Source organism: Brachyhypopomus gauderio, chromosome 6 (assembly GCF_052324685.1).
Source record: "Brachyhypopomus gauderio isolate BG-103 chromosome 6, BGAUD_0.2, whole genome shotgun sequence".
In the NCBI taxonomy this organism is placed as follows: domain Eukaryota; kingdom Metazoa; phylum Chordata; class Actinopteri; order Gymnotiformes; family Hypopomidae; genus Brachyhypopomus; species Brachyhypopomus gauderio.
Genome location: NC_135216.1, coordinates 10,019,089 through 10,026,950, shown reverse-complemented (window position 1 = coordinate 10,026,950; position 7,862 = coordinate 10,019,089). Strand labels below are relative to the sequence as shown.

At 44.9% G+C, this 7,862-nt stretch overlaps 1 long non-coding RNA gene across 1 annotated transcript; it reads right to left on the bottom strand.

The window, feature by feature from the left end:
* Window positions 1-4,835: 4,835 nt before the first annotated feature.
* LOC143516214 (uncharacterized) lies at window positions 4,836-6,303 on the bottom strand. Its single transcript, XR_013131607.1, has 4 exons — window positions 5,874-6,303; window positions 5,529-5,712; window positions 5,084-5,260; window positions 4,836-4,921 (listed from the first exon to the last, which is right to left on the bottom strand). It is a non-coding gene; the product is annotated as an uncharacterized LOC143516214 (long non-coding RNA).
* Window positions 6,304-7,862: the final 1,559 nt, after the last annotated feature.

Sequence of the window (7,862 nt, the reverse complement as noted above, 5' to 3'; positions counted from 1 at the left end):
CCATCTGCCCCATTTGCTCCTCTCCCTCATCTGCCCCTCTGCTCTATCTGCCCCTCTGCCCCATCTGCTCCATCTGCCCCTCTGCTCCATCTGCCCCTCTTCTCCATCTGCCCCTCTGCTCCATCTGCCCCCTCTACTCCATCTGCATGTATGTATGTGTGTGTGTCTGTGTGGTGTATATGTGTGTGTCTGTGTGGAGTGGGTATGAGAGAGATGCATGTGTGTGCGTGCGTGTGTGGGGGAGGGGGAGAGACATTCAAATAATAACTGACACTGTCTCTGCCACTCTAAAGCCTTGTTTTATGTGATTTGCACCCTCCGAACAAACGGTCGTAGTTCGGGACCCATTTAACTTATCGCTTCACCGAAGAGATTGTGTGAGAGAGGACCCCTTGCTGATGATTGTGATATATTTGGTGTGGTTTGACCCAAAAATGACTGATTTATGACAAGTTAAAAACACACAAAAATCTCAACAAAGCTGATTCTCATTCTCATACATTTATATGGGGGCCAATGAGGCAGTTTTCTGTGTCTAGTGCCAAACAAATGCTCATAACTCTAAAAGTAATTCATCAAATGATTAGATATCTCGGCGTACCAGAAAGGACAAGTTTCTCTCCCATTTAAAGTTTAAATGGAGCTTCTAGGTCAAGGTGTAAGGATTTTACAGCAGTTTATCCAAGAAAGTTTTGATCATTTTTCATGCCAGCTCACACTCTTAACTGGCAGTGTAGATTTGAATTTCTGAACATTCCACCATTCATTTTAATAGGGCCATTTTTCATTTTTAAACTCAATTCTATTAAAATCTATAACTCTAATCGACTCCAAAAACGGATAGCACACCACACAGAGCCGAGACCTTCGAAACGCAGTTTGAACGGAGTCTGTACGTTAAGCGGTTCGGGCCGCATTAATTGCAGAAATTTGGAGAAAACGAAAAAAGGAACTAGACATGCATTTCCTGAAGGAAATACATAGTGCTTGAAAAGAGATGCAAGTCTGTGTGTGTGTGTGTGTGTGTGTGTGTGTGTGGAGTCTGCTCAATCTGCCCCTCTGCTATATCTGCCCCATCTGTTCCATCTGCCCCATCTGCCCTTTTGCCCCATCTGCCCCTCTGCACCATCTGCCCCCTCTGCTCCATCTGCCCCCTCTACTCCATCTGCCCTTCTGCTCCATCTGCCCCTCTGCTCTAGCCGCCCCTCTGCTCCATCTACCCCTCTGCTCTGTGTGACTGTGTGGAGTGGGTATGAGAGAGATGCAGGTGTGTGCGCGTGCGTGTGTGGGGGAGGGGGAGAGACATTCAAAAATAACTGCCACTCTGTCTCTGCCACTCTGAGTGGAGAAGCCTTGTTTTATGTGATTTGCACCCCCCAAACAAACGGTCGTAGTTCGGGACCCGTTTAACATATTGCTTCACTGAGGAGATTGTGTGAGAGAGGACCCCTTGCCGATGATTTTGATGTATTTTTGTGTGGTTTGACCCAAAAATGACTGATTTATGACAAGTTAAACACACACAAAAATCTCAACAAAGCTGATTCTCATTCTCATACATTTATATGGGGGCCAATGAGGCAGTTTTCTGTGTCTAGTGCCAAACAAATGCTCATAACTCTAAAAGTAATTCATCAAATGATTAGATATCTCGGCGTACCAGAAAGGACAAGTTTCTCTCCCATTTAAAGTTTAAATGGAGCTTCTAGGTCAAGGTGTAAGGATTTTACAGCAGTTTATCCAAGAAAGTTTTGATCATTTTTCATGCCAGCTCACACTCTTAACTGGCAGTGTAGATTTGAATTTCTGAACATTCCACCATTCATTTTAATAGGGCCATTTTTCATTTTTAAACTCAATTCTATTAAAATCTATAACTCTAATCGACTCCAAAAACGGATAGCACACCACACAGAGCCGAGACCTTCGAAACGCAGTTTGAATGGAGTCTGTACGTTAAGCGGTTCGGGCCGCATTAATTGCAGAAATTTGGAGAAAACGAAAAAAGGAACTAGACATGCATTTCCTGAAGGAAATACATAGTGCTTGAAAAGAGATGCAAGTCTGTGTGTGTGTGTGTGTGTGTGTGTGTGGAGTCTGCTCAATCTGCCCCTCTGCTATATCTGCCCCATCTGTTCCATCTGCCCCATCTGCCCTTTTGCCCCATCTGCCCCTCTGCACCATCTGCCCCCTCTGCTCCATCTGCCCCCTCTACTCCATCTGCCCTTCTGCTCCATCTGCCCCTCTGCTCTAGCCGCCCCTCTGCTCCATCTACCCCTCTGCTCTGTGTGACTGTGTGGAGTGGGTATGAGAGAGATGCAGGTGTGTGCGCGTGCGTGTGTGGGGGAGGGGGAGAGACATTCAAAAATAACTGCCACTCTGTCTCTGCCACTCTGAGTGGAGAAGCCTTGTTTTATGTGATTTGCACCCCCCAAACAAACGGTCGTAGTTCGGGACCCGTTTAACTTATTGCTTCACTGAGGAGATTGTGTGAGAGAGGACCCCTTGCCGATGATTTTGATGTATTTTTGTGTGGTTTGACCCAAAAATGACTGATTTATGACAAGTTAAAAACACACAAAAATCTCAACAAAGCTGATTCTGATTCTCATACATTTATATGGGGGCCAATGGGGCAGTTTTCTGTGTCTGGTGCCAAACAAATGCTCATAACTCTAAAAGTAATTCATCAAATGATTAGATATCTCGGCATGCCAGAAAGAACAAGTTTCTCTCCCATTTAAAATTTAAATGGAGCTTCTAGGTCAGGGGTAATCAATTAAATCTTTCCGCGGTCCATTTTTGGCAGATAGCTCAGACCTTAGGTCCGGGTTCGCGGTGGCGAACGAAAGTTGTTGAGCGGGGGGGGGGTTGAACGTAACACTCAAATGGGTGGTGAACGTAACACTCGTCTGAAAATAAATTCTCCGTTTTAAAATATAGTCTCCCGTTAAAATTTTTTTGGCATTTGGGTCCGTATCCAGTTAATCAGGAATGCGATTGGGTCCGGACAGGACGGCGTTCGGGTCCGGATCCGGACCGCGGTCCGCCATTTGGTGATACCTGTTCTAGGTCAAGGTGTAAGGATTTTACAGCAGTTTATCCAAGAAAGTTTTGATCATTTTTTATGCCAGCTCACACTCTAACTGGCTGTTAAGATTTGAATTTCTGAACATTCCACCATTCATTTTAATAGGGCCATTTTTCATTTTTAAACTCAATTCTATTAAAATCTATAACTCTAATCGACTCTAAAAACGGATAGCACACCACACAGAGCCGAGACCTTCGAAACGCAGTTCGAACGGAGTCTGTACGTTAAGCGGTTCGGGCCGCATTAATTGCAGAAATTATGGAGAAAACGAAAAAAGGAATAACAATATAGGGCTTTTCAAGCCCTATAATTATAGGGCTTGAAAAGCCCTATATTGTTATTATAGGGCTTGAAAAGCCCTATATTGTTATTCCTTTTTTCGTTTTCTCCAAAATTTCTGCACTTTTTACTTAACACTAACTAAAACACTTTCAAGGTCCTTTTTCAATATTGTCCAGCACCTTCAGCTTAATTAAGTTAAGCACGTAGTCGTCTGTAACTGCACCAGCCTCAATTTGTCCAATTAGACTGTTTATTTCCTCTTTTATTCTGTCGTGAAAAGACATTTCTGCTGCTTTCATTTCCAACTACGAGCGATTGCTTCTGACTGGAGTCTAAGCCCCGCCCCAAATTCAGGCGAGCGGTCCTATTGGACAGTGATTAGATTTCATTCTGGCACGAATACAGCTTCGCAGAGACACACAGTGGAATACAATGACGTTCAGTCGATTGCATTTCAAGGTGGCTTCTGGCACGAATTCAGCGTTTCTTTCTTTAAATACAAATCCACACAGACTGGAGCTTTTACTTTTCATTGTGGCATGTTTTCATCACATCAGTGTTTAAATCAATCTTGTGATCATTACATTTAAAGGAAACATTTATGTCTGAAATACCGTACGGTGAAAAGCAATACCTCTGTGCCGCGATTACATTTCGAGCTGTATTATATTCAATTCTGGCACATATTCAGCGTTTTGGTTTTGAATGCAAATTCTTGTGTATTGTTTTTCAATAAAGAGATAAAGTGCATTGAAATGTAATGTAATAGTGCTTTTGCATTTCATTTTGGCACGTATTCTGCATGTTTGTATGGAAAAGCAATGCATTTTGTGTATTGCATTTCCACTTTTGCCTAGTAGCGATTACATTTCAAATTGGCAATGTTTCCTCTTCATATTCATTCAAGGGCGTTGGAAATGATGGATCAGAACCGATATGAAATTGACCACTCTCCAGGGCTCTGATGTTTTGATTTCGGTGCAGAGTGAGATTTTGTGGGCAAAGGCAGGGGTGGTGTTGGTGGGGGTGTCGGAGCACAGGGGTGGAGGTAGCTTGTATGTGTGTGTGGGCCACCCAGGGTAGAGAGGGGGAAGCTCAAGCATTGTAACTATGACAGAGCTCTTCAAAGGGTGACTGTTTTCATTTGACCAGCTACAAAAGAAGAGAAATCTACCGTTTTTTCACAACTTTACTGTCACGGTTTAAAGAACATGGGTTCTAACTACAGGAGATAAGTAGGTAGATTAGTAAGTAAGCTAGGAATTTACCATATTTTTGGGTAAGGATGTGCAGTACTGTTATTATTGAATTGTTGGATAGGAAATTATCAATCCAATTTGAGAACACTAGTGTGCATATTGCCATCTGCTACAAACGTGTGACCAACAGGTCTGTGTTTTGAATGAGTTTGTCACATGGTTCAGTAGATTAATGAACAAGGAGCAGTTTATTTATTGTCGTTTTTTTTATTTTCATTTAAGTTGGTGATCTTCCTTGCCTTTCCTCGTCTGGTCCTCCGTGTGAACACAGATCGTTTGTCCGTTTCTTTACAGAGAGGAAACAATTAGATTACAACCATTCAACACATGATTCTGACAATAACAAATGTACAATTGAACATTCAAAAGAGCAAAATCTACAGCTAACAGGGTAACTGGGAATAAATGGAAGACATTTTAAAGAATAAAACAGATACCTTGGATATACCTGAGCTTAAGACACTTGAGCCCCACATCCGCCGCCTGTGTTTCACTATGCAGAGCAGATCTTGTGGATGAAGATGCATGTGCAGAACACAGCTGGATCAAACATTCTTCAGACGAGCTCCCATGTAAGCCACGACGTGGCACAAACCCAGTCCTTTCACGACCGCGTCTTCGCTTTCTGAACAGAAATGACCACACGATAGTTTAAAATCACTCAGCAATCTGTCATCAGTGCATCACTTCAGAAATTACAGATAATTATGTTAATGAGATAGGCCTATATCGTGCTTTTAATATGAATTTCAAAGTAAATTCACATGTCACGTACTTTGTCATATGATTCTGACAATAACAAATGTACAATTGAACATTCAAAAGAGCAAAATCTACAGCTAACAGGGTAACTGGGAATAAATGGAAGACATTTTAAAGAATAAAACAGACACCTTGGATCTGAGCTTAAGACACTCGAGCCCCACATCCGCCACCTGTGTGTCACTATGCAGAGCAGATCTTGTGGATGAAGATGCATGTGCAGAACACAGCTGGATCAAACATTCTTCAGACGAGCTCCTGTGTAAGGCACGACGTGGCACAAACCCAGTCCTTTCACGACCGCGTCTTCGCTTTCTGTACAGAAATGACCACACGATAGTTTAAAATCACTCAGCAATCTGTCACCAGCGCATCACTTCAGAAATTACAGATAATTATGTTAATGAGATAGGCCTATATCGTGCTTTTAATCTTTTAATATGAATTTCAAAGCAAATTCACACGTTGTCACGTACTTTGTCATGGGGAGCCGGGGTCGCCATCATGGGGAGCCGGGGTCACCGTCATGGGGAGCCGGGGTCGCCGTCATGGGCGGCCCGGGGCAGCGGCCCGGGGCGGTGGCCACGGCCTCTGGAACACGGGCGCCGGCCTCTGGAACACGGGCGCCGGCCTCTGGAACACGGGCCCCACAAACTCGAACACGGGCACCTCAAACTCAAACACGGGCACCTCAAACTCGAACACAGGCACCGCAAACTCGAACACGGGCGCCTGGCTCGGGACCATTGGGGGCATCAACAGGAAGCGCTGACGACGGTAGTCACCAGCGGTTGAGAGACGGGCGACTTCGTTACGGGCATCTAGTTCATTTATAATGCGAAGGGCCTCGTCACGGGCCTCGTCACGGGGCGCGTCACGGGCCGCGTCACGGGCCCTGTCACGGGCCCTGTCACGGGCCATGTCACGGGCCACGTCACGGACCACGTCACGGTTCACGTCACGGGCTGCGTCACGGGCCTCGTCACGGGCCTCGTCACGGGCCTCGTCACGGGGCGCGTCACGGGCTGCGTTACGGGCTGCGTTACGGCCTGCGTCACGGCCCGCGTCACGGGCCGCGTCAAGGGCCGCGTCACGGGCCGCGTCACGGGCCTCGTCACGGGCCTCGTCACGGGCCTCGTCACGGGCCGCGTCATGCAGCAACCTCTGGAACACGGGGGGGGGTATGCCATGGTGAGCTGTGTGACGCATGGCTAAGATATGGTCAGGTGAGTGAATGAGGCTTAAGCAATGGTCAGCTACGTAACGGATGCCTACGCCATGGTCAGCTGCGTTGATGCCTACGCCATGGTCACCTGCATGATCGACGGCTACATCACGGGCGGCTGCGTCACGGGCAGCTGCGTCCTGGGGAGCCTGGGCAGCTTCATGTGGAGCCTGTGCGACATCATGTGAAGCCGGGGCTGCATCCTGGGGATCCCTTCTTAGCTGAGGAACAGAAAGGTTACTACTTTTACCAAATCTATCACGCATATACAGGCTGTGGACATCTGAACTGGGTTGGGAGAATTTTTTTTTTTTTGCACTAACTGCTAAAGGTGAGAATATATATTTATAATATATATAACTTAATCAATATATATAACTTATATATATATATATAGAATATATATATATATATATATATATATAAGAATATATATATAACTTAATCACACCAAAAGCTAAAGACATATTCCCCATAAAATTACCTGACTCTGCCTCTGACGTAAAACAGTGCCGCTTACTTCATGATAGTTATTTTGGATAAATCATTTACACATTCTATTTTTCAACAACCTGAATTGTAATTAGACCTACTATAAATTGTTAAAATGTAACCGAGGAGCTAGGAATTAAGGTAACAAACGAATTTGAACTTACGCTCGTCAGTTCTCTCACGGTCCAGTTGATTAAGTATATCGCATGAAACATTGCGCTGCAATCATCAAAAACTTCGTCTGTCGTTCAGCGACAGCGGCCGCTCCTTTTATAGGCACTTTAATTGTGACGTCACCAGTGTTGTCAGTAACGCGTTACTTAGTAACCAGAGACCGTAAGTCATGGCCAGCTGATGCGGGCTGACGGTAGATCAGCGGTAGATCAGAGGAGATCAGAAAAAAAACAACTTGTCCCAGAAAATCCGGGCTGGACTACGAAAACATACAGCAGCTGTGTCACTTATTTATACAAGTAGTCAGGAACTGGAAAAGCCTTGTCCATACTAATGCCACATTAATTATATCAAGTCAAGAGAGAGACGCCAGTTGCGCACTGACACTGCTGAGGGTCTAACTCAGGGCTATTCAACTATATTTTTCTGCGGGCCAAATTTGGCAGAGAGCTCTGACCTGTGGGCCAGACAATTTTCAGACCTATACTAATACTGTCATAGTGGATGTAAAATTGAAGCGAACGTAATTTGTTGTTATTATTTATGGGGAGATGTGCCGCGGGCCGGTACAAAT